The sequence below is a fragment of the Chrysemys picta genome, chromosome 10 (assembly GCF_011386835.1).
Source record: "Chrysemys picta bellii isolate R12L10 chromosome 10, ASM1138683v2, whole genome shotgun sequence".
In the NCBI taxonomy this organism is placed as follows: Eukaryota; Metazoa; Chordata; order Testudines; family Emydidae; genus Chrysemys; species Chrysemys picta.
The window spans coordinates 21,828,308-21,855,559 of NC_088800.1; the positions used below are offsets into that span (position 1 = coordinate 21,828,308).

Consider the following 27,252-nt stretch of genomic DNA (forward strand, 5'->3'; position numbering starts at 1 on the left):
AAACATACAACCATCCTTCTTCCTATGTCTATGTCTGTACGTGAATGTGTGTACTAGGTATATACTAATATTATTACTGAATATCCAAAATAGTGCTAGATGCTTCAGAGAAACAAGACATGGCCCCTGCCCAGTAGAACGTACAGGCTTATACACCACATAACAAATAAAGGTCATGCCCAGACAAAAATGTGAGGAAGCAGGATGGAAGAACAATGGTCGCAATAATAAGACCCAATGTATATGCCCCCATCTTGATGGTTACAATACATTCATTTTTAATTTTTAAACTCAAAATAATAGTATATGTACATGAAATGTGCTCAGTAATACACACACACACACACCCCAGTATAAAGTTAATAACTTTTTCCCCTGCCACTTCCTTTTCCTTCATTGTACTAATAAGCTGACCCAAGATGCCTAACAGTGGAAAACCTAACATGCACGTGGTGATTAACAATTAACCACTTATTGTAAATTCTAGCTGACATCTCATTAAATATAGGCCAAAATAGACCTGTGTGATCGAACCTTATTTTTAAATAGCTTTTCCCAGCATTCTGCCAATTGTTATCAGGAAGCTGAAAATTACTCCTGCCACTAGGATGCCCACTTTATTCTTGCTGACTGCTGAGATCTTCAAAAGCCTAGCCAGTCTCCCCTGTGCCTGATAAAGAGTAAAAACCGACCACGTACTCATGCTGGAGATGGGCTTTTAAAAACCTCTCAGCAGTCAGCATGAAGGGAAGGCGAGTAGGAGGTAAAAGCAAAAATATTTTCCATTGTTGCTTTTTCTGCATTAGAACCCAGAGTGGGTTATAACAGACTGCCCCCTTCCAACACGCAATTTCATGCACAGGAGTAGGACTGAACAGCTGCTTTAACGTCCATAGTCTAACGCAGTAGCTCACTGTAGATCTATAATCACATTTGTCCCCCCAAGCCCACCAAAAATAAAGTCAACTGAACTTTTCAGAGGCATCAAACTTATCTGAGGACTCAATGGTTTTGGCTGAACTTTTTGGTGTGTATTTTAAACAAGGAATAGTCAGGCACGGGAGCATGGATTCAGGTGCTGTTTTAATGGAAGCCCCTTGGTGGACTTAATCTTTGGTTACTATTAAACCTTTCCCCTCAGGGATAAGCATTATCTTTGCTCTGGCAATTTCTTTAAGTGTAATGTCTCAGGGTTGGAGGGGAGCTCAGGATGTCATCAAGTCCAACCCCCTGCTCAAAGCACAATCAATCCCCAGACAGATTTTTGCCGCAGATCCCTAAATGGCCTCCTCAAGGATTGAACTCACAATCCTGGGTTTAGCAGGGCAATGCTCAAACCACTGAGCTATCCCTCCCTCCCGACTTTACTACCCCACACCCTATATTTCACTCATATACCCCAACAGCCCGGTTCCGTGCTGGTTAGATGCAAGAGAAGGATTTCCAACAAGCGTTAGCATCACTTGAATCAGCTGCAGTTCACTGAAAACAGTTAATACACAGTACCAGCAGCTCATCTGCCTTACAACCCACTGCTCTTCCTCAAAGTTCAGCTGACAGATTTCTGTTACACCCACTCTCCACACGCATTGGCCAGGAAGGGCACTTCTCCACTGCACTAAAAAACCTGCAGCAATGAGTCAGAGCCCAGGTCAGCTGACTCAGGCTGGGGGGCTATAAAATAGCAGTATAGACATTCAAGCTCATGCTGGAGACATGGCTCTGAGACAATCCTCCCTCAAAGGATAGCTCTGTATTTACAATATTATGCAATCCTTAGCTCACTTGGCCAACGAGGGGGGAAACAGAAGGTATCTTCCCTCCGAGAGGCCCCAAAAATGCCTGCAGTGGCTCTGCCTTCTTTCCATCCTCCCGCTCAAGCGCTTCTTTCCTGTGTCTTTTCTACCTCTTGGGTAATGAGCCTTTTGGGCTCTCCTCAGCCCAGCCCATCCCAATCCACCAATTAAGCACAGCTCTTCCTAATGAAGGCTACTCCAGAGCAAATACTTGTAACTGCAGTGACCAGAGTGCTGCATCAGTTGCTGTTCCTGTCACAAAACAAACTTTTAAATTTAAATTTTAAATTTGTTAGTCTCTAAGGTGCCACAAGTACTCCTGTTCTTTTTGCGGATACAGACTAACACGGCTGCTACTCTAAAACAAACTTGGTCTTTCTGTCTCTCACCTGTTTGCTTACGGATAAATGCTCAGAGAATAGGACAGATACAAATTAACACTACTTAGATATACTACAAAAGATATCTTTAAAAAGCACATGAATTAAAAAAAAAATCCCGAGGGAGGACAAGACTCACCTATCTGCAATCTGCTCAGTTAGAAAAGTGAAGTTAGACTCCCACAGTTTTAATAATATTTGGTTTACAAGTATTCAAGTGTGAAAATAGAGATATTCCACTTCAGAAACTTCCTTATTCAAGAAAAAAAAGTTTAAAAAGAAATGTTGGGTTCTCATAGACCTGATTCAGCAAAGCACTTAAGCACATGCTTAACGTTAAGCAGGTGAGTTATCTGACAACTCACCTGCTTAAAGTTAAGCATGTGTTTAAGTGCTTCGCCGAAACAGGGCCATAAAGAAGACATCCAGCAATCTAGAGGAGCTTGCGCTTGCTAACTAATAAAAAAAGGATCTCATAAGGATATTCCTAAGTACACAACTGATTTTAGCTATTGTAGTCTTTCACATTTTCCTTTGGAATATATCTTCTGAACCTTTAAGCTTTTTGACTGACACCTTGGAGATTGGTGCCAAAAGGACTAGCAATATTCCATTTGCTGCTACCATTTGATGATGTCAGTGGGTGAAATGCAACCTGGAGTATTTTCTGCCAGAGACTTTTTTTGGGGGAGTGGAGGAGACGAGAGACAGCAAAGCGGAAAAATTAAGAAGGAAATTTGTCCTGTTTTTAATTTGGTTTATAATAATAAAGACAACCCACAATCGGGAGGACAGCTGCTGGGTTTGACTCTCCATCACAGAACCACTGACATTAAATATGGAAAAGACCTATTACAGAAGTAGTCAATAGGTGGACCGTGGGCCAAATCCAGACCATCAGACACTTTTGAATGGACCCCAAAATATTTTTTATTTACTTATCATTATTGTTGGTTTTTTTTAAATGATTTTTTCTGGAATCTGGACCTTGACTCTACCTTGACCATGAAATTTGGTCCCTGACAAAAATAATTGTCCCCATACCTATTAGATCAGTCATTCTATCACCCCACCATAGTGTTCACCATCATATGTTTTCTAGTGTTTTTTCTACATCACAAAATGGAGACAGTGGAGCAGAAGGTCCTCTCCCTGATCTCCTCATAATGAGGCAGTGAACTGGGCCTTCCAGCTTCTCAACTGAAATTATGGAAGGGAAGACGAGATTCAGTGCCAAAGAGATCGTCAGCAAGGGCCTGATTGAGCAAAGCACTTAAGTTCATGACTTCTCGTGTGTTTACAGTTAAACACGTGTTTAAGTGTTTTACTGGATCAGGGCCCAGCTGCCTTTGTTTGGCAATATAGGCTAGCCAAATCCAGCACCTGGATGGAGTCATGCATGAGAACTGGAAGTTTTTTTATTTGTAAACCTCCGGAATTGTAATTTTCCTGTGTTTTCTGCAGCTGCAAGTAATATTTCTGGCAAAACTCTAATTATGAACCTACAGTAGAATAAATGAGGCTTGCAATAAACATTTTCAGGAGGCAGAAATCATACATACACCTGCTGGAGAACGACATGAAGTTTTGTGTTATTGGTTATCATATATCATGAAGACAGTTCTAACAATAAACAAATAAAGATGAGCATAAGTGAATTAATTTAATTTTCTGAAATCTAGCAGAAAGCAAGTGAAAAGAACTGCAGTGCACAGTCCTTGCCAAAGTGCACTTCACTTTGAAATCCTGCTAAAGAGATTAACGGATATTGTCAGAAAGCTGGCATGATTTTTTTCTGATCTGCCCACAACCTTTTATGTATTTATCTACAGAGTTCACTTAGCTACACTGACTTATATTTTTAGATATGTTCTTTACTAACAAGTTTACTTTTAAGAGAATTCTCCAAATAAATCATGTATACTTGAAAATGGATTTACAGGCATACGGTTTCCAGCCCAGTGAATGTAAGTGGCAGTGTCTGCATACCCTAAGTATTTTTAAAATAGTAACTTTTCCAGTGATTGAGATTTACTTTTTCATTAAGATAGAGGGAGAGGAACAGATTTTCAACACAGTATCATCAGTGGAGTAACTCCATTGACTTTCACCCTTTGGGGATTGTGACAAATTGGGGTTCTGTCTGTCCCACTTCAGAATTATGGATGATTTTATGAAATTCTTTCATTAAATTATTGTGTAATGGAGATACTGTATGTGTACAAATCCACCCTGAGTTAGCAGGGTTGTATCATGTCTCTGCCAGGCCAAAGACAAAGGTGCATGATAGCACTCAATTCAAAGCAAAACACCTGGAGGCAATCAATTTATCTAGCTGGGAGAAGACACTTCCTCCTCTTATTTTAAGGGAAGGGGGTTGGAATGTAATGGAAGGTTACCAGGGCAGAACAAAAGAAGCAGATTACCTCCGCAGTACTCACAAAGGGGAACGGGGTGGGGTGAGGGGATGGTGGGGGGGGAGGGAATGACTAGCCATTTTGTACCAGATTAAGATTCATAGATTCTAAGGCCAGAAGAGACCATTGTGATCATCTAGTCTGACCTCCTGCATAACACAGGTCATAGGACTTCCCAAAAATGATTCCTAGAACAGATATTTCAGAAAAGCGTCCAATCTTTATTTTAAAATGGTCAGCGATGGAGACTCCAAAGATGAGGGAGGCTGAGGCAGGGTAGGCCATGTGGTGAAGGACCATGCCTGCCTGATGAAATACAAATGATCACCCGCTAAGAAAAGGGTGAGCTAGTGATGGACACTGCACTTATTGTCTGCTATGAGCTGTACTCTCCTGTGCTTTACATGATTAAATATAAAATAGCATAAATATGTTAGACTGGGCTCTGAGTGTGTGTGTGTGTGTGTGTGTGTGTGTGTGTGTGTGTTTTGACTGTTTCATAATAACTGCGTGCCCCTGAGAGAGTTTAACTGTAAACCAGAAGCTTCCCCCTCTTGGGGTGGAGTACTGAGAGAGCAGTCTGTTCAAGCACTGGAGAATCTGAAGGGTCACTCTGCACCCAATGGGACAACTGGACGGTGGATTCCACCATTCAGAAGGGGTTGCAGATAGAAGATCTGTGTCATGAGAGTGGGCCTAGGGAACCTGAGATTGGGGAAGTGACTAAAATCAATTCAGGCTCTCCAGGATCCTTCAACACCACAGGGATCCAAAACCCAGAGGCTTGTATGCCCCTCACAGCAGTACCAGTAGAGACCAAGGGGGCTCCCATCAGGATCTGAAACAGGGATCTAGTCCAAAGTCTCCTATTAAATATGGAAGACATATAATCTAACATAATTAAAGCCAGAAACAATATTCCAAGAACAAAAGAAACACAATACACGTTTTGAAGCTCTGTCCTGATATTTCTGGCACATAGATGCCCTAGAGCAGGGGTAGGCAACCTATGGCATGCATGCCGAAGGTGGCACGCGAGCTGATTTTCAGCGGCACTCACATTGCCTGGGTCCTGGGGGCTCTGCATTTTAATTTAATTTTAAATGAGGCTTCTTAAACATTTTAAAAACCTTATTTACTTTACATATAACAATAGTTTAGTTATATATTATAGACTTATAGAAAGAGACCTTCTAAAAACGTTAAAATGTATTACTGGCACACGAAACCTTAAAACAGAGTGAATAAATGAAGACTCGGCACACCACTTCTGAAAGGTTGCTGACCCCTGCCCTAGAGTGTTCTGAATTCTTTACACATCTCTCCTCTTTTTAATGTTAGGCCTTATTTCATTAACCTGTCCACATCTTTCAAAATGTACTTGGCTATCTCTGAAAAAAGTGGGAAAACTCCCCAAAATGTATGGGCATTTTCAATCATATATCTATTCCGCAACGATAAGATTTATCAAATATCTATCCCAAACTATGCACAACAAACCTGTACAATCATATTCAAAATAGAAAAACAATAACTTTTACAGGGGTAATGAACTGGGTATCATGTAAGGGGGTGGGGACAAAAGTAGATACAATCAACAAACAGTGGAAGTAGCAGGCTAGCTGGAATACCAGTCTGGTTGTAATATATAATACCTACACAGAGAGATCTGCTTGTTTCTAATTATGCATTACAAGGTATGCAGCTATTGATGCTGCTAAGAAAATTCATGGGTACTCAATAGCCTAAATATGATGGCTTTGGAAGACCTTCCTTTCTTTTTAACTTGAATGCTTTCTCTCCTGCAAAATTTGTTTTGCAATAAAAATCCTTCGTCTTGTATTCATAGGAACAAATCACTCTGTTTGTATCAAACACTTTGTACTCGTTTAAGGGTGTGTGGGAACAGGACACAGTCCCATTGGGTCTAAGAAGGAAGGGGAATCAGCCCCTTGGATGCTGTCACTTAGTATCAGATGAGAAGTTAAAAAAGGCAGAGTAAAGAGAGTTGGGAGTGATTTACAATAGCAGCACCAGCAGGGTCTGGAGTTGAAGAGTATGCTGAATAGTATAGCATCCCCAAGAGAAGGGGCTGAATAAAAAGAACCAGTAATAAAGCTGAATGGTCACTTGCTTACACAATCATAGTAACTGCATGTTCAGATTAACACACTCATTTTCACACGATACCCTTCTGCGAAGTGCATCTGAAGAAGTGGGTTTTTTACCCACAAAAGCTTATGCCCAAATAAATCTGTTAGTCTTTAAGGTGCCACCAGACTCCATGTTGTTTTTGTGGATACAGACTAACACGGCTACCGCCTGATACCTTCTGCAAGGTGTTGCTGGCAGCAAAGCGGGCCAGTTCCATTTTCTAGGGATTCCTTCTGAAAACTTTGATGCCACCAGTGTGAGCCCCACACAAAAACCTGGAAAACTATATTCGTCACCATGGGCAACCTGGAAAGTCAATACTTCCCCGCTTGTAAGCATTGAGGCCAAGGGTTTAAAATAAAGAAAATTTTATTAGGGTGAGGGGAGGAGGGGGGACAACAGAATAAACTTAAGGAAGCCAACAATGAATACGTTAACAATATTATTAAGTAAGACTCCCACACCAGGGTATCTTAGCAATAGTGCCAACATCAGTGTTCCTCTCACAGTTATGAGTGCCTAACATGTTCTAGCTTCTTCCCAGCTTCCCCACTCACAGTTTGTTGTCCTGGATTGGAGGAGTCCAAGAATCCTGGCAGGTCATTCTCCAGCCCCGGCTCGGGATGCTCTGGGGGCTCTATCACCTGACCCTGTTGAAGTGATTTCAGCTTTGATGATTGGGAAGAGAGGCCCACACCGGAGTCCCTCAGGTAGGTTGCTGCAGCTTCATCCCAAGCCACTAAAGCCCAATCACTTGCCTCAGCGGTATCACCTCAAAGTACCTGAGCTCAGGTCTGTCCACTACCTCTAAGCCATCCCCCGTCTTAAAACTGCCTCTGTGTTGAGTATTTAGAGATAATAAGTAGCATATACGACCCTTAGCAGAGTCCTTACTACCAGAAAGGCGCTCCTGTGAAAATTTAGGAACTCCTTTTTGCTCTCACTCTATTCCCTTTTAGCCCTGTCCAGGCTCCCTTACCCAACCGATCCTGAATGTAGTTCAAGTCAGGGTGACCCCTTGTCCCAGGCATGTTTGGTACAGTTTCCTGTCTTTTCATTTCCCAGCAAGGATAACAGTATTTTATTGCTCCCAACCTCAAAATTTAACTGCATTTTAACCAAAATGTCCCATAACAGACATGCAAAGGAGGTCTGGCCCAGTTAGTCATTTCCCCTTACTCACTAGCAGACATGGGCAGAGCTCCCTCCTCCCTATGGAGTAGGGTGACCAGATGTCCCGATTTTATAGGGACAGTCACAATTTTGGGGGCTTTTTCTTATATAGGCACCTATTACCCCTCATCCCCTGTCCTGATTTTTTACACTTGCTATCTGGTCACCCTATTATGGAGCCCCTGAACCTCTAGAGCAGTGGTCTTCAAACTTTTTTGATCGCGCACCCCATCAGTAAAAAAATTTTGAGCACGCACCCCCTGTTCCCGCTCGGACTCCCGGCCGAACTGCTGAGGGAGGGGGGAAAAAAAAAGCGGCGCTGCTCTGGCGGCGCACCTCCTGCTGCGCACCCCGAAGGATCCTCTTGCGCACCCCCCCTGGGGTGCGCGCACCCCACTTTGGAGACCACTGCTCTAGAGTTCTCAAGCAGCTCTGGGCCGCTCCTCTCCCTTTTCACCAACATATGTCAGTAGTGAGCTTCCTACTCTCTAGGGCTTCGGGCCATAGGGCTTACACATGTGCAATTCTGAAATATCTGTGGTGAAATCCTGACACCTACCGAAGTCAATAGCAAAGCTTTCATTGACTTCAGTGGGGTTAGGATTTCACTTCTACACCTTTGTTTATTTTACCTTTTATTTATATATTTATTTTTACTCATGTCGGTTTCTATTCTGCAAAACAAACCAAGGGCCAAGCAGAGGGAGCGGGGAGTTCCTATTACTTAATTTCTATACTCATGTCTTTCCGCACACAGAAGTTAACAGCTATGGCAGGAAAGAACAAAAAACACATGTAACAGGTAGTTCTTGTGATGCACGATATAATCACAGAATTTAATGGAAATCACTAGCGAGTTCCTTAACAAATGTTTATACTTTTTAATGTTGCTACTCAACATTTCCAGAATCTATACAATCCCTCTCTGCACAAAACAGCACTCTGTTTAATATTAAGGCTAAGACTCGGTCTGCCTGCACTACTTATTCCGCTGTGTGTTCCTGCACTAAAGATATGAAAAATAAAGAAAGAAACAACAACCTAAAACACCCTTTCCACCTATAAGAAGCAGCTTACTTTCCTGTCATGACAGAGCTAACCCTCTTGCCTACTCCAATAGCCACTAGTCCTCACTCGGCTCCAGAGAACATAATTATGACCCGATTAATGGTCTGGGACATGAACCAGTTTAAGGAGTGCAAGATCTAATAAGGTAGAAGATTGATCTGTTGAACCCCTGTGACAACTTCTTAAGAGATAGAAAAAAATCAATATATGTTTTTTCAGTTTAACTTTTATTTGTCTTATGCAGTAATTGTTTGGCATTAAATAGGCTCTAGTATTGGTTTCTCCCTGACTCTGTGCCCTCACTGTGTAGTTATCTGTTCACAGGTAGGAACAAGACAACAGGTCTTGAATCTCCTGTTTCCAGACCTCAAAGATTAATTCTCTTATTCAGTGGAGTAGATATGGAAATTGAGAAGTCAGAATAGCTTGATTATTTAGCCCCTGAAAGACCTTTATAAATGAGCATAGGCAAGCAGAGGCAAAACTAGTTATCTACTGCCAGACATCCACTGAATTGTTACTGTGATGGATTTGTAATTACACTCAAAAAGTTGATTTAAAATTATATTACGGGTCTGATTTCACCACAAAATCCAGATAATTCAAAGTAAGTCTGTCACACACCTATCTGTCTCTAGCTATTGCACTCAGGTGACTCTTTATCAGGTGTCTCAAAACAGTACAATGCATCTTACATACTATAGCAGTTACAATATAGACACAATGCAGTGACTATACAGTGACATCCTCTCTTGACTTGTGTGTGTTATCAAGAAAGAATTTAAAAAAAAACATTTAAAATGTCTTCTATTTAAATTTAAATAAAGACTGTTTTGCAGCTTCTCACAGAAAATTAGAATCCCCAACACCAGCAAAAACATAATTTTTCCAGTATTCTACTTATCTTAACTGTGCATTTTCTGAATAGTACAAAGTACCTCTGAAATCAAGTCTGCATGTGTTTATTCCAATTGTGTCTGGTAAAAAGAATACAGAATAAAAGAGATGCAGTTGGCAAACTGGCTCACAGAACAGTTCTCATCTCCATTTCTGGGGCTTCCTACCTATTTTCCATATTTCTACAGCACTTATTAACTCAATATCTGTGCATTGATTCTTTTATTGGAACCCAGTCAAAACCAAGAGACCAGAGTGGAATCTGATTTAAGAAAAAAATCTCCTATGCTTGAAGAAACTGAAGAGGCTTCAGAATCTCTTCCAAGCCCTGCTATTACTTCTCAAGTACCCTATCTTCTGGGCTCAGTGAGGGAGTCCCCTCTGAATCTCAGATGGCGAATGTGTCCTGATATGCCTGAGATGAGAGAAGATGACTTAACTACAAGTATATAAGGCTTGTTCCTTCAAAAGTGTACCAGATTTCTCACTCTTTTAAAAAACATTTTGATGTAAGAACTCAACCTTCTCGGGTCCCTCAGCTCTATCAGAACCTATATTATTCTGGCTATATAGTGTGTTTTTTTATGCAAGTCCCATTGCAAATACAGATGAAATAATCCTACTGGATTGTAATAGTATTTGTGTTTTAAACATAATACCACTTAGCAAAAGTAATGGCACACAAAAAGTCATCCCACTCAACTGATTACATGAATCTCAATGATCTTTTAATAAATAGCACAACAGTTAGTCTTCTTAATAGATATGACATAGCAACAGTGGACAATAGCGTTCTTCATTTAACATGGAAGACACAGTCAGATTTCATTGAGTCCACAATTGTATAATTTAAGATGCTTGTCTAAAAGGATGACCTATGAAATTTCCCCTCCTCCTTACCTTCTTCTTTCTCTCATCTTTGTTTTCCTTCTTTCTTTCTCCACTTAATTATAGTTTGCATTGTTAATATAAATACAGTAAACATACCATTGTATAAAAGCTTGCATTTCTTTCAATTATATCCTACCTTAAAACATTGAAAACTTAAATAACCAACGGCTTTAAATAAACTTCAACTTCCTTAAAAGCAATAGGTTGCATTCAGATTTTGGACAAAGTTTTTGGACAGTTCACCATAGTTTTGGTTACGCTATCCTATCTCTACTAGTAATAGTACTCATCTATGTGCTGCTACTGCAGTCCTAACACAAGCAAGACTCCTATTTAGGCCCGGAGTGACGATGGTAACACAAGACACACCAATGTACATACTATGGTTCTCTCCAAGTATTATTCTCTGCATTTTCTAAAGGAATTCATAGATCACATACTTCTTTGGGGATTATTATACAACTTAAATTTTATGAAACATGAGGCTGATTAGACTAAATAATAACCATCCAGGATGAAAAGTAAAAATTCTCTTCAGTTTGAGGGTACAAAAACTCTGCTTGGATGTACCTACTGAAAACATAAGTAGCTTCCGGTTATATTTAATAAAGTGAGTACATCAGTATGTATGAAAGAGTTCCGAAAACAAATATCAGCTTTCCGTACTGATAAAGAACGTAACTAAACTTCATCTGTTATTTAAGGAAGATTTTAAAAAACAAACAAATCGACCTATCAATTACTTGTTAACATTGGTGCTTACAGAATGGGGGACGACAGTTGATTGTTGTTCTTTTTAACTACTGGGTGAAAGCAGGTTCAAACTAAGATTGTACGTTACAGCTATCATTCAAGATCTATTGCATGTAGTAACATACCAAAAGCTTCACCTAGTTTGGCTTCATTATATTTTCCTTAACTGAGCCTTTAAAAAAAAAAAAAAAAAAAAAAAAGCTGTGTTCTAATTTGGTATGTATTAATCGGTTTTCAAGAGGGGATTCCTGAAGTAGTTTAGACATCTCAATGAGGGATGCATTGCAACATCAATACAAAATTTAAACCTCTTGTGATGGTCCAACGATTGACTTAGAGCTAAATCCACTGTACTGACGCACAGTCTCTGCATTTAATTTGTACCTAGGTAGTACGGTAAAAGTACTTCTACAGTCGATTGATTTATCAGCTGCTGAAGACTAAAGTAAAACTGGATGCTATGTGTTGGAGGCTGCCACAGAGGGAGAGCTTAATTTATCAATTTGCCAGTTTCTCAGCAGTGGTTGTTAATGATGGCAGCATGCGGCTGCCTTTTAGCAGGATTCAATCGAGTTATTTTCCTAACTTTTTATTTTTGAAGTCTTTTACATATACATTCAAAATCTGTCAGACAGGCATAAGGATGATATGAAATGCAGCTCAAAATCTGAAGAACATCTTGAAATTCTTCTAACAGCTTTGTGTTCATTTCCAAAACTCAACTTTCCATGCCATGTATGAGCATTTTTTAAAAATCAGTTTATTGAATATTAAGCAATCAAGTTAGAAACAATAAGACACTGTGTTATTTGTACAGGCACAGCTCTGCTGTGGCTAGTAGAACGCCAAGAACTGACACATAGCAATAGGTATTATCTGAATAAGTCAGTATCTGATCATATAAACATCATGGAGCATACTAGTAACAACCAAACCAACAACAAGGAATTATTAAAATCAAAATAATATCTAATGCAAATCCAGATTGTCTGGAGGTGATTATACAAAATTGGTAGTATTACCAGAACAAAAACTAGAGTTATACATGGAGGCCGTGATCCAGGAAAACACTTAAACATGTGCTTGACTTTAAGCATGTAAGTCCCATTGACTTAAGTTAAGCACATGCTCATCTGCAGTTCTGGGCCAAAGTAAGGTAAACCTATGAAAAGTATGTATGCCCCCCATTACAACTATTAATTATCAGCATTATTTTTTCCAAGGGAAGACAGAACCTAGTAAAACATTTAATGAGGTACCATTTCAATAAGGTCTGAGATGATAAACTTTATGATTTAAATATCTACAGCAAGTTCTCTGGCTCCAGGCTTTGGTCAAGGAGCTTATCTTTATCAAAGTTTGTAGTGTGTTAAGTTGGGAGCAGCTTTTATTAAAACACTTTGTTAGCTGCATAAAGGTCTCCAAGCCAGGCACATTTTCTTATCTACTGCTGTTCCCAGCTTAGCCGGAAAAAGAACTGAGGCCCCTAGACATTCCACTACAAAGTGTCTCTTCGGCATTATGAATCCCCACCTCTGTGGTTGAGGTGCAGAACTCTAGCCAGGGAAAGGAAAAAATATTAAACCTACGTCTCTTTCGCAATTCTTTCTTTGTTCTGCTCCTGTGACAGGGTAAAATAAGCAGTATGATACTTCTTTCCTGATCGGATTTTACCTGTCCCAATGAGATCTTGTAAATTCACAGCAGGTAGGTCAGACCTTTTCATACATTTAACTTCATTAACGTTAACAGGACTTACTGGAGTTCACTAACCAATTTATACTGTCAGTGATCTGCAGAAGTGAGAAAAACGAGAGGCTGGTCAACTGAGACAGAAGCTGGGAACAGTACCACTCCCTTTTCACCAGAAGAACTCCAACTCGTTCTGTGATGGCAGTAAGAGGTGGCATCACGTTTTCTGCACCATAACCCTGAAGAATCTGGGTACACTCTTGTCCATGGAACATCTGGTGTCCTCCATGAAGAACAGAAGATAAACCCCAAAGCATTACTAAGCATGCAGAAGCCCTCAAACAGCTCCCTAATCAGCTAACACCAGCATGTCCTTCTTTGACCTAGTCAAACGCAGTGCAGCAATAATTGATAGAAGCCTTCTGGGACTTGGTGCCATCCCAGCATGGAGGGCTGTGATGATTTGCTGAATTCACACAATTGCTAGTGCTAGTAGAGCACTGATATTAGCACAACAATAATATTCACACAAAGAAAGATTCTCTTGGTATTCTCTGAAGCTGTGAACGCTTCCACTTATACTGCTCACAAACCAAAGCTCTTGAATATGTTTCATAACGCAAGCTCTAAGTCACTTGCACTTGTCAAACATGAGCGTTGTTTCATTAGCAAAGAGTGAAGCTGAATGCAGGTTCAGCTGAACAAGTGGAACTTTATTTAACTCTGTGCACTGCTCTGTCCTATCGCTGAGCAGCTTCCAGACTAATTCCCTGTTTTCCAGAGTCCTGTCAATTACAGACCTGCCAGAAACCTGGGCCCTCTGACTCCAATTCTACTGACCATGATGCAGGCATGTCAACTGTAGCCGTACCAGTACCACAAAGCCATCCCTGTAGACTACAGGCTTCACAATACTCCAGTATGGATGCCAGCCACTGACAGCATATAGATATATTTGCATTTCACTGGCACACATGTACAATCTAAAGCACTTACAATGAGTAAATTTCAATTTGCAACTAGAGCTAGTGGGAAAAAGGTTTAGCAACCAAACAAAACGTTTTTAAAGAAGATTTTTCATTCATTCTAATTTTTTCCCCACATGCACTTTTGGGAGTTTTGAGAAATGAAATTGATTTCCAACTTCTTCCAGTGAGGCAGAGTAAGAAAAGGGAAAGAAGGAAGGGAAATCCCTAAATCCAGAAAACACTTTTTTTTTCTAGTTTCCAAAAGCCAAAAGGCTATTTTAAGTAGAAACAAAACCAAAACTACATTTTTCAAGTGTTGTTTCACAACTAAATGAAACAACATAAATTGTTATATTTTGAAATGAGAATTCCCACAGAAAACCCAAAGACTTTTGGTCAGAAAATTTCAAAAGGTTATTTTTTTTCCTGTGAAATTTTCCATGGGAAAAATTTTGCTTTTCCAATCCACTCTAATGGTAATACTCTGGATCACAAGCTGTGTTCCTCAGACTATGAACTAGAGTGTCTGGGAATGACAGGTGCTGTGCATACCCGTAGCATCCTCATTAAAATATCCCCTTCAGACTTATTACAACCAAGACATTTCTCTTCTGTGTTATGAAGACAAGCTTGTATTCTTGAAAGAGTACAAACTACCCTGGGAGCTAGTGTTTCTACACAAACCAGGGCAGAAAACAAGATCTATGATTAACCTTATTTTGCACATCTGGAATCTGAGGCTCCCGGAGACACCTGAACAAGAGTGGCTCTATATTCACAAGTGTTAAGGAGGCACAGTTTCAGTTGAAGTCAATGGGAGTTGTGAGTGCTCAGCACTTCTAGATTTAGGAGCTTAGCTGTAGGCACCTATGTTTGAAAAGGTTGATCTGTATGACTTGACAAAGACAGAGGGAATCCGTGTCCAGGCTAGGATTAGTCCCTTGCCTAGCCCACTACATCATGCAGCCTTCCCAACTATTCAGCTGTCTCACCGTGTGGCCAGAAGTCACGGCAGCTCCTCTGAGCAGGTGCTGGATCAGCCTTAGGCAGTTGACTATTAGGGAACTTATGGCAGCTCTAGTGCCATCAGCAATAGCCGGCACCAGTACTGCTACAAAGTGCATTGAACTGATCTGGGACCTTTCCAAAAATCAAGGTTTATGGATTATGCTTTGGCCAGACCCAGAAGGCCGGACCTGAATGGTAGTGATCTCTAGGAAAGATCAGTGATAGGTATTCCACCCTAGCAATTCATTTGTATCAGTCACATTTTCAATCAGACAATGATTAGAAATGTTGTTCCTTCCCCTCCTTTAATGAAAGCTGAAATTCCCTGTTGCAAACACGAATGGCCCGCTATCTATCTCTGTTCACCCCTGGAAAAACCAATAAGAGACTGAAATCCACTGAAGAGAGGATTCCTGGCAGTAATTATATGTAGGTACAATGGGTCAAATGCACCAGTGTCACTCCTCTGATTTCAGTAGGGTTGCATCAGGAATGAATTTGGTCCCTGAGTGGATGCAGTTCTTGTCTGATTCCAGGCAAGACAAAAACATTCCTCCAGCCCACCTGGTAGTGATTAAACATAAGCACATTCCTGCAAGGGCTCAGCATCTTGCAGGATCAGTCCCTAGGGTAGAAGATGAGAGTCCTAGCAACTCACCCTACAGAGGAGCATTCATGGATGTACAGCCACCTCTACCTCCCTTTCTGTAACAGCAAAATAAAACAACACACACACCCCAGCAAAAAACCCCAAACCTATCTTTTACAGGTGCCAGCAAATGGGAACACAAGTGTATGAATTTGCAATAGTGTGTGTGTCTGAGTTCCATCTGCATCATACCACTACATGCCAGTTGCTTTAATTAGAGTGAGATTCAAAACATGGGAGAGGAAGTTCATAGTGTAATTAAGAAATAGTTGTTCTCCTCACTGCTCTTCTATTGCCTCCTCTACTCATTTTTCTGCTTCCCTCCTTCCCTGCTCCATTCAGTGTTTCTCATTCTGAATCTTTAGTCATCTTGGCACCAGCATTACTGTTCTCACACCTTCCTAAAGGCATGAAAGCCAAAAAGCGGGTGACTGTTAAATCTTCCTAGACGAGGTAGAAAGAATCAGAAGGAGTGAGTGGGGGGATTTGTGCTGCTTTGGAGTGCAATGCAGTGCAACTGTTTGAAGTCTATCTTATTACCAACAATGGCACATTCTGCACATTCTGTCCAGAAATGCCAGCTTCCCAGTTTCAGGGGGCTGTATCTCACTAGAACACAAGCCTGTCATCTTCAAAATCCTGCAGAATTATGGAGATTGTTCCCTCACTGGAAGTCAGTCACATTTATAATGCAAAATAATACAGGGTGACAGAGTCCAATGGCTGCAAGTGGGTGTGACTCCCCAGTCTAAATTGGGCCAAATAATCTCCATCTATTTATACATAATCTATATCTGGCCCATTGATAGTTGTACTTTCCTTTGTTCAGTCTCCTTGCTGTTGTTTTTTGAACCTCATGCAGAAGTGACCTTTACCCATGTCACAGTTGATGAAAGGGGAAAGGTTGGCAAGAGGCAAAGATGTTCCACGGTTATTTGTGTCGGCTATAATTGGCATGAGAATATTAAATGAAACAGTGAAACAAAAAAGCCATCTTGACAAGCTGCAATACTGGCTAAGATTATATTAATATTCAGGTTTCTTCTGACATCATTTTTCATTTTCAGAGGAACCCTGCCTTAGTCTGTATGGCTACTTGGGAAGGATTAGCACTGGCTGTGGGCAACTTATAACAGACATTACACCATATGGGAACCAATGATTTCCCCCCACACACACTTTTGACATTTCAAACCAGAACATATCAGGCTAAATCTGAATAAATTCCTGTGTAACATTGTTTGACCACATCTAACACCCTTCTAGGACTTTCTGCATGTTGTCAGTACCACACAAATTCATCATACAGCTGGTTCATCTTTTTCAGAAACAGCAGGATATTGTTTTTAAGGATTTGCAAAATATTCAGTAGATTCATTCCTCACATAATTTATTCATATTATGGTGCAAAACCGTGCATTGCATGGCAACAGGAGGAACTCAAGGTATGTGTTACACCTACAATCAATGCAGGTATTATTTCAGATCATTGTCATATTCAAACAGACTGTGGTCTACATATAGGGTGTCTTTTTAGGTCATCTTTAAGTCAGGTGTATTGGATGTTCATTTTAGGACATTCTAAGTTATCAGGGATCAAGATCAGATCTCAATCTTGATCAAAAAAGGGTTAAAGCTTAGCAGTGAAACAAGTAAGAGATTCGGGTTGTTGTTTAAAAAAAAAAGCATATGACAAAAAAATAGCACATCCTATCATAAAACTTTTGTAATCTAGCTGCACCGACTATACCTAAAATGGAATCATGTTGAAAATCCAGTTATTGAGAGTTTGACATTCAGCTGACTGCTGGTAACAGGGACATCATTGTTAATTACAGAGACGAGAGTAGTGAAGAAACAAATAACTTCTGAATTAGCAGTTTCTTGCTTCTGTGCAAATTCTGAATACAAGTTTTTCCTGCTGGAGTAAGTAGGCTGATGGAATTACATATCATCAATGCTGACTAGGAAAATAAGAGTCAAACTTCAAACATAAGGGAGCAAATTCTCAGCTGGTGTAAATCATGTCACTCCACTGAAGTCAATGGCGTTATACTGATTTACACCAACTGGGAATTTGGCCCATGGTCACTAAACTATTGCTCCATCCTGCTATCACTGAAGTCAATGACAATATCTCACTGACTCCAATGGGAGCAGGATTAGACCCATAATTATTTATGCCTTGACTACATGGGACAGTTGCACCAGTTTAATCCATTTTTAAACTGATATACTTAAACTGGTGCAAACCCCTATGTGGACACTTGTCTTTCAGTTTACAAATAGTTTTTTTCAGTTCAACTTATACCTGATCCCAGTTGACTTGAGCTAACCCCCCGCCCCAAAAAAGCCATTCTTATATTGAAATATGAGTGTCCACATTAAGGTTTCCATTGGCTTAATTAGGGCAGGTTATATTGGTGCAACTTTCCCATTTAGCCAAACTTTAGAAGACAATTCAGAGCAGACAATACAAAGGAGTGAAACATGCTTTATATCTTTTAGAAATTTAGTCTAGGGAACATCTGCAGTGTTGGCTATACAAGTGTATTCAAACTTTAATATTCCTCTGGTGCAAACATTATTTATAAGTTAAACAGTGATAATTATTGTTAGTTAATAATTAATGTTCTTTCCATCAGGAGAAAATTGTGTCCTTAATGAAATTAGAGAAAGTTGTGTCCTTCACATTCCAGTACTGGCTCCTCATAAAGTGTTATAAAAATTTGTAGCCAGCTCATGCCCTGTTGATCTGCACCCATAGGGGGTTCTCTGTAGAACTGGCCAGGAATTTTTGATGAAATGTTTTTGCATCAGAAAATGCTGCTTCATCAATGCTGAAACCCTTTGCAGAAATTTATCTGTTTTGATTAAACTTTCATCAGCTACGTTCTCAGGTCCAGCATACAATTTTGGTAAAAATGAGAGAGCAAGATACAGATAGCTGGGTGCTTAGGGCACTCACCTGGGATCTGGTAGAGACAGAGTCTAGTCCCTCCTTCAAATTAAGCAGACCAGAAACTGGTACCCAGGCATTCTACATTCTAGGTGAGTGTCCTGACCACTCTGCTAATCTGGGATGGCTGGCTAGCTCTCTGTCACCAGAAATTGCATCCTGGACTTGAGCAACCTTCCTGATGAAAGTTTAATTTTTTTTTGGTGAAATCAAAGTTTGAAAGGTCTCGGTTTTGTTCTGCTGCAGAACAAGAACAAATTTCAAAACCTTAATAATGCTTAATAAAGGAATGCTTGTTTTCTGACCAGCCCTCACTCTCTACACAGATCTTCCTCAACCTATGTGAATGAGGGAGTCAGCCATCCCTGCAGCCCCAGACTTTGTGGAGAAGCCTATTCAGCTGCCAGTCCCAGGTCATTGCTCTACTGGGGAAGAGAGACTCTGAGTGTATGGAAGCTGGGGAGAGAACGGAGGACCTGGAACAAGAATGGGGGCAGCCCTGACTTTTGAAGTATGAGAAAAAGCGAAATGTGCCTATCTGCTCTCAGATATCGCCAACCTCTTCTAGCTTCAGGAAATAGCCATCCACATAGAATGCATTTCCTCTTCCCCTTTACTACTGCTCAAATCCTATTGTTGAAACCAATTTCATAGCTATATTACTTAAATTGTTTTTCCCTCCAAAGATAATAATTCTATTAAAGAAACGGCTGGGAGCAAAGAACATTCATCTTTAGATACATTATTGGGCACTTACCTTTGCTTAAACCATGGGATACAAAACTGCAGCTATGAAACTCAGTGGTATCTTTGAAGAACAGGAGCGTTCATCCCTGATCTTCTATGGTTATCTGCTGCTGGACCCTGCCACTGTGTGGCATGAGTGAAGGACACTATAGCTGTAGGCATGACAGGAAAAGCCTTTTGTGATTTTCATGAAAATATATTAAACTAGACGATTATCATAATTTTGATCAAAACTGTTCAACTTACCAAAGCAAGCAGTAGTCCCATCATCCTTTCCTGGTTCTCTTAGCACATGTGGGATTCAACAATTTATCAAAGTTAAAAGCATGAATGGATTTTAAGACTGTCCCAATCTTGCAAAGTGCCAGCACTTCCTTGCAGGATTTGACCCTTGAGGAGTTGTATGCCCCAAATATTTTTCTGCCTTGAAGTTTTCTGTATAGGGTTTCCTTCTATTTTGGGAGAGGGGTGATTACCAAGAGACAGGGACTTGGTTTTGTTCCAGTTCACTTTTAGATCTTAGGACTCCTTTACTGTCTGAGATGTATGGGAGTTTTCCTTGTAGTCCAATCTTTATTTTTTTAAAATTAGCAGTTTTCCAGGGCAGGGATTTTGGTTTATGTTTAGTTTTTTACCTGTTCTAAAGCACTGTGCACAAAAATGGCAGTATATCTTAACCATACTTAAGGCTGCAAAAAACAGTTTCCATTATAGCCCCTTTCTCACATTCCCATGACTTTCTGAAACATTCACTTTTTGACCTTGAGATGATTTGTAAATGGCTGAAGGATTTTGATCTATGGGAGAGTTCAAAAATACACTTTTCACATAGTAAAAACCAAATTCTAAGTGCAAACAGAATTAGCAAAACTTCATGGGGTTGCAAATAGCTGCTGGAACTGAAGATCTAACTACCCTAGGGCTCCAAAAGTTGCTGACACTGGAACAGCATTATCAAGGGTGAGAATCCTCCTTTTAAAATTCCTTAGTGTAGCCAAACTTCAGGAGGGGCAGACACAATGAGAAATGACATCATAAACAAGGTGAGGCTACATTAATATCAAATATAGTTTTGGCAAATACTCATTGATATTTTTCAATTTCATGTAATTTTTGGCCTTTCCACCTGCACCTAGCACCTTATTATCAGGGCTGGCTCCAGGCACTAGCTTAACAAGCAGGTGCTTGGGGCGGCCAAGGGAGAGGGGCGGCACGTGCAGCAATTCGGGGGCAGTAGGTCTCTCACTTCCTCTGGGAGCGAAGGACCTGCCACTGAACTGCCGCCACCGATCACGGCTTTTTCTTTTTTTTCCCCAATTGCCGAATTGCTGCCGCCGATCGTGACTTTTTTTTTTTTTTTTTTTGCTTGTGGCAGCAGGAATGCTGGAGCCGGCCCTGCTTCTAATGTTACAGGTCTTACATGTTAGCCCTTTTCCCCCTAGCCCAGTTAAAATGATCAGGTTAGAATATTTTTTCCTCTCTTTTAAAAGGCTGAAGGATTGTGCTCACATTTCTAAAGCAGCAAATGTAAACTCCTGGATCGCTATAACAGTCTTACCATCCTGTCACAGACAGTCCCCTTAGGCTCTCCAGTCTATCTTGCCACCCAAACTAAACTTAGTGATAAATGGTCACTTACACCAAAAGTGTCTCTCAGGGCAGTCCCAGGAGGCAGTCCTTGGGGATTCCATTTAGAGTCTCTGGCCCTTCAGAGTTCAAATAGCCATAAAGATGCAGTTTCTTCTTGTCAGGGATTTTTATTCCCTTCCCCCAGAGTTTAAGATGACGGGACGAGTTCATGTGCAGTCTCCCCATCATGGGTGTGTGTGGGGGAAGCAATCAACAAAGTCTTTTCTCCTATGATGATCCACAGTGGTTTGGTTTCTATGGGCCTTCTTTTGTTGGGCAGGAGACAACACCTTCTGTGGCAAACTACTATTTCATACATAGTGATGTTTCTCTCCTGACTACAGGGATTTACAGTTTCAGGGCAAACACTTTTACAGTTACAATTACCTTATAACATGGGATACAGATATTATAAGTGAGATTAATACATGCAGCAACTTACAAGCATTTCATAGAGTCTGTCTGTCACCCACACACCTCCTGGGTGTGGTGCCCTGTCCCATCTAGTGGTACTGAGACCACTTACAGATTAATGAGTCTGCTACAGCCTTAGCTAGGAGCCATGTGGCTTTTAGCTCATGCAGTAGAGGCTCATACATTGAGGTCCCAGGTTCAATCCCGCCCGCCAATGACTGGCATCTGTCGGCATTACAAGTGGGCTCAGCGCCACTAGATGGGACAGAGCACAACACCCAGGAGGTGTCTGGATTACATAAACACTAAACGCTTTCTTATAAGACTAATACCTAATCTTAGCAAAACTAACATACAGGGGACCTGGTCTGGTCTCCATCTACGAGGTTGTCAATTCTTAGCTAATGCCTGCAGCCTAGGCAAGAGCTGGCATCTGGCCTGCCAGCGTCACAGGTGCATGTGCAGTTAAGAGGTCGCAATGAAACTGTTTTGCAGTTTTAACTATTGAATTTATATACCCTCTTACAGAAAGTCTTTGGGCCAGATCCTCAGCCCTGATTAAGTCCCCTAAATTTCAAATTGTGCAAAGGGGGCAGAAAACTGTCCTAAAGAGTAATCTGTCTGGATTCCCATGATATACGAAAATTCTCCAGTGGTTTAAAGCCAACTTTATGCCACTTCTTTCCACCCTTCCACGAGTAGGCATTCCAGGTCAGACTGGGAGTACACAACATCAAAAAGGGGCAAGGCCAGGCAGTCTGGAAACCATAGACTGGCTGAACACTGTCTACCAAGCCATTCCTTCCAGTTTAAGTTAGAGCAGCCTTGTGGCTACTCTAACATATGCCAGATGCAAATTTGGCTCCTGGCCAGCACCAGGATGAGAGAAAATGAGGAAGTGTTATATTTCCTAGTTGCCAGTAACTAGCAAGGGGTGTATCTAAGTTATAGGAGGTAAGCTGAAGAAGCTTTTGGTACCTAGTCTACAAACAGTTTTTGTACCAATTTAACTATTATGAGGGGAGAGATTTTTACTGAAATACTTCAATCAGTGCTACCCCTAGTGTGAATGCAGTTATAATAACAGAAAGGTGCCTCATAGCAGTATAGTTTATTCCTCAAAATTTATGGGACTAAGCTATGGGAGTATAAGCATTGTTATAGTGGTATAACTTGCATCCACACTAGAGGATGTATCAATTTAACTATACTAGTTGAAAACCAATATAGTTAGAGCAATACAAAAACTGTAATTAGACAAGGCCTTGGAGTGAATGCAGTTGCAAAGTCTGCAATGGCTGAACTGTAATAAAGAAATATTAAATGTATTCCATGGCCATCTGCCTTTAATTTTGCCAGCCCATTTGATTGGATGTCACACACACACACACACACACACACACACACTTCTCTGGCTCCCACAATAATCCTTTCTTCTTAAGCTTGTCCCACACTTGGCTGGCTTTTGAATTTGGGGGCATTGTATTAGTGAATTTTTTTTCCTGTTTTTTTTTTTAAATAAATAAATACACACACACACACACACACACACTCACACTCTGCATGTGTCTTGCCTTTTCACTGTCTTCCCCATACAGAGCTTTTACAGGCGAGAGCAGTTTCTCCCAAGAATTCCTGGCTAATTATTCTACTGAGGCACTGCTTTTGGTTTTGACAGGGTGGTGCAATAACAGGGTTTTTTTTTTAACAAATATAGTGTGTGTGTGTGTGTGTGGGTGTGTGTGTGTGAGAGAGAGAGAGAACATTCATTGATGATTTGAAGGGGCATTTTAAATATCTCCTTCTTCCAATATGAACCTGATATTACAGTCCACACATGGCATTTGACAGGTTTGCTACCTGCTGCATGCTATATAATTTGTCAACAGAGAGTGGGTTTAATTTGATTACAAGTTGTGGCACTGAGAAAAAGGATGCCCTTATGAATGAGGAATTGCTGATGCCTGAAGGGCAATTTGTTAAGGATGAAGTTCAAGGAGACAGGTTAATTCAGGCACACAGTGGATAATTTCTTCACCTAATTGTATCATATGGGCATCAATGCCTATTGCAATGACATTAGAGAATTTGATTTTCCATGGACTGGGGTAATCAGTCTTTTTACTTTGCATATAAAGGGCTGAAAATGGAATTGAAATTATGTTAACTTTAAAGTAAGTTTGGTCCAAGGGCAGATCTGGACTTGAATCTCCAGCACCAATCATACTGATGCACATATGCATTTTTAAAATTGCTTCCATGTATGCATGAATGATTATCATATATGTGTCATTTTATTATTAATGTGACCTTTAGCTGGCTTGAAAAATTAATCACATAATGGAGGACACAGACATCGAATAAATTGCATGAACCTATATAAGAGAATAAATAGCTCAGCTTATGAAAAACCACAATAGTATTGATTACATTTCCAAACAATAATCCAAACCCAAATTCTTCTTCGCCTGTACCAGGATACCTTAATTACATCACAAAGTGATTAGCATTTAAAAGGAAATAAAACATGTAGGGCTCTGCTTTGAAAAGGTATTTGCAAGTTGTGAAACTTTCCTCTGATTTTAGTTATTCTCCTGACCAATGTAATTTTCTCGAGAAACATTCCTATTAAAAAAGATATGAACTGTGCCACGGAAGCACTGATGTGACATGACACTCAGTTTTGGGACCCCACATACCCCATCATTAATGGCAGACTAATTGTTTTCTACACATTAACAAAACACATTGGACTAATTATAACTCCACCAATAGCATCTGAGGGACAAAGATGAATGTTCAGCAATTAAAACATCAACTACTTCACAAACAATAATGTTTGATACTGTTAATTTTTGCTGCCTAAAGTCATGCTATTTCTCTGTGGGCCTAAAATACATAACAATATCGAGTACCAAGTACAATCACATGATATGTGGAAATTCATATATTGTAGCTAATTTACAGTATATAGAATGGTCTAGGCACATTCGATGTCTATAATAAGATTCTACGTCAATGTAAGGGGCTAAGACCTTCAAAAATAATAATCAGTCATACTGCTCAATTTAAAAAAAAACAGTGAGGCACATTTTAAACAAAATAGCACAAGCCTATTGTAATAGAAGGATATGAAGACAACCAGACTAGAGCAAGTTTCTCTCTTTACCCTAGGTTCTCTCTCAGAAGCAACATTGTCAGGTTCAACCGATAAAGGTATAGCTGGGTCTATTGTGCTACATATTTTCTTAGGGGGCCTTTAACATTATTGTAATCCTCCCTGTCCAGTGTAGCATCCAATTTAATCAAGTCTCCAGCAAAAGAATGCTCATCTGATGTCATCTCTAATTTGTGCATAGGGTAATCAATGGATGCAGCTGCAGTTCACTTCTGAAGGTAATTACAATTTGTCTTGCCCTTCTACAGTTTGTCTCTGGAATTTACATAGGACATAGCCCCACACTCAACATGTTTTCTAACTGCACGACCAATTCAGAATTTAAAACATCCCTCTTGTCAGCACATTTGCAACTGTGATCTGATCTCCAGTCCTTAAGTATTAGCTATGCTAAGAGTTACATCTGTTTCTATTATACTGTTTCCAATACACTCCGTGTTCTATGGCAAAAAAATTTCTCCTACAGCTGTTGAATCCACCTACCATCACTTCCAGGTGCATTAGTAAGCCGAAAAATATATACATATCTACCTTTATTTCTCTGTGGGATGTCACCACATTTCTGTGATGGAAGACATGAAAGAGTGAGCTGGGGCAAGCTTATTTCAAAAGGATGCAGTGCAATGGCAGAAACATATAAGAAAAGGAAAAACAAATAAATGTCAGCAGTAGCTTTTAGAATGGAACTATTCCATTAATTCATATATGGGACAATTGTGGAAGTTGAAATGGATCATAAACCCCCTAGAGGCATTCATGAGTTAATGTTTACTACACAGGAAGTTCTCCTTCTATGTTTGTACAGGGCAGAACAAGCTGTCAGCACTTGATGAATTATTAATAATTATTTATTATGGAACCACTAAGTGGCTCCCCACTAAGGATACAGAGACTCCTGATGACTACAAAAGTGCCAGATGGATGTGAAATAAAAAATGCAAACAAAGGAGTACACACTATTGACACACTGTCAAGACCACATGTTCCTGGAATATCATCCATTGAAGATGATACAGGTGCAGAACTGCAAATGAAGATACTGATAAATAATTCACCGATAAACTTGTAAGGATGGGCGGTCTTGGGGAGGGCGTAGCAAGCACAGGATCACCAGGGGCATAATTTAAAGAGGGAAGAAGAGAACTTCAGAAGCTTTATTTAAGCTCAGATATACTTCAGAATTTCACAGTGCTGAACTATCATTAACTGAAAGGCCAGATTCTGCCATTTTTACTGTCACTGAGTACCACCTTACTTGGTGAGTATTTAATTGAAATCAATGGGTCTACTTGTGAAATAAAGTACTGGTTCATGGAAATAAGGGCGGCAGAATTTGGACCTAATCAGTCAGCAGGCCCAGAGGCACAGTTATAGAGCTATGCACTGATATGGGAGAGACCTAGGTTCAACTTCCATCTCCCATCTTGCATTCCCTGGATCAGCAGGGACCGGGAGTGCTGCATGTATTCAGTCCTTGTGCTGTTTCACAGGAATCCCTCAGCCCAACTGAGTGGCTTCAATGAGCACGTCTACACTGCAATTAAACATCCGCAGCTGGGTCGTGTCAGCTGACTCTGGCTCACAGGGCTTGGGCTGTGGGCCTGTAAAGTTGCAGTGTAGACACTCGGGCTGGAGACTGAGGCCTGGGACCCTCCTCCCACATGGGGTCCCAGAGCCCAAATGCCTGCATCACAATTCACAGACCCACAGCCCAAGCCCAAGTCAGTTGACTCAGGCCAGCTGCGGGGTTTAATTGCAGTGCAGACATACCCAATGGGTTATGAAGGTAACCACATCCGGTCCACCTTGGCATAGGGTGACCAGATAGCAAATGTGAAAAATCAGGACAGGGGGTGAGGGGTAATAGGAGCCTATGTAAGAAAAAGACCCAAAAATCGGGACTGTCCCTATAAAATTGGAACATTTGGTCACCCTACCTTGGCAAGAAAAATTGTGGACTTCAAATTAGTAGTATAAGGAGATTTCCACAATACTCCTGACACATGGCACAGGGGAAAATGTTACACATGATAAACGAGATACTGGTTATTATTTTTCAGACATAGGGGCTTATGACTCAAGGCCTAATTCCAGGAGATCCCTGCTTGTACATCCAGAGCAGAGCTGGAAGAGGGCTTAGCTTAAAGTTTTTACACTACTTTATAGGCATCTCAGATCTTGAAACACTGGGGTCAGTCTGCTTGCTTGCTTATGCAGCATTTGGGCTGTGGATTTCATATGCAGTTCAGAAAGAAAGAGCTGTGATTTATAAGTTGCTATCCGAAGGCTAAGCTATGCATGGAATTCAGATACCAGGAGAAACATTTTTTTCCTCTCTGTTGTAGAATTTTTTCATTACCTTATTCATTAACCTTTCCTTGGGCATTAAAGTATTCATTACCCTTTCTTGTGCGGTATGTTCAAGCCACATTACTCTTGATCATACAAATTCACAGCAGGGTAGCATCTAGCTAAGATA

The 27,252-nt window shown here is 40.5% G+C and overlaps 1 long non-coding RNA gene across 1 annotated transcript in view; it reads right to left on the reverse strand.

Annotated features, from left to right (window-relative positions):
• Window positions 1-27,252, reverse strand: part of LOC135973920 (uncharacterized) — a 180,669-nt gene that overhangs the window by 32,622 nt on the left and 120,795 nt on the right. The window contains exon 3 of the long non-coding RNA XR_010591000.1: window positions 19,563-19,704. This is a non-coding gene — a long non-coding RNA (uncharacterized LOC135973920). The remainder of the gene's footprint in view (window positions 1-19,562; window positions 19,705-27,252) is intronic.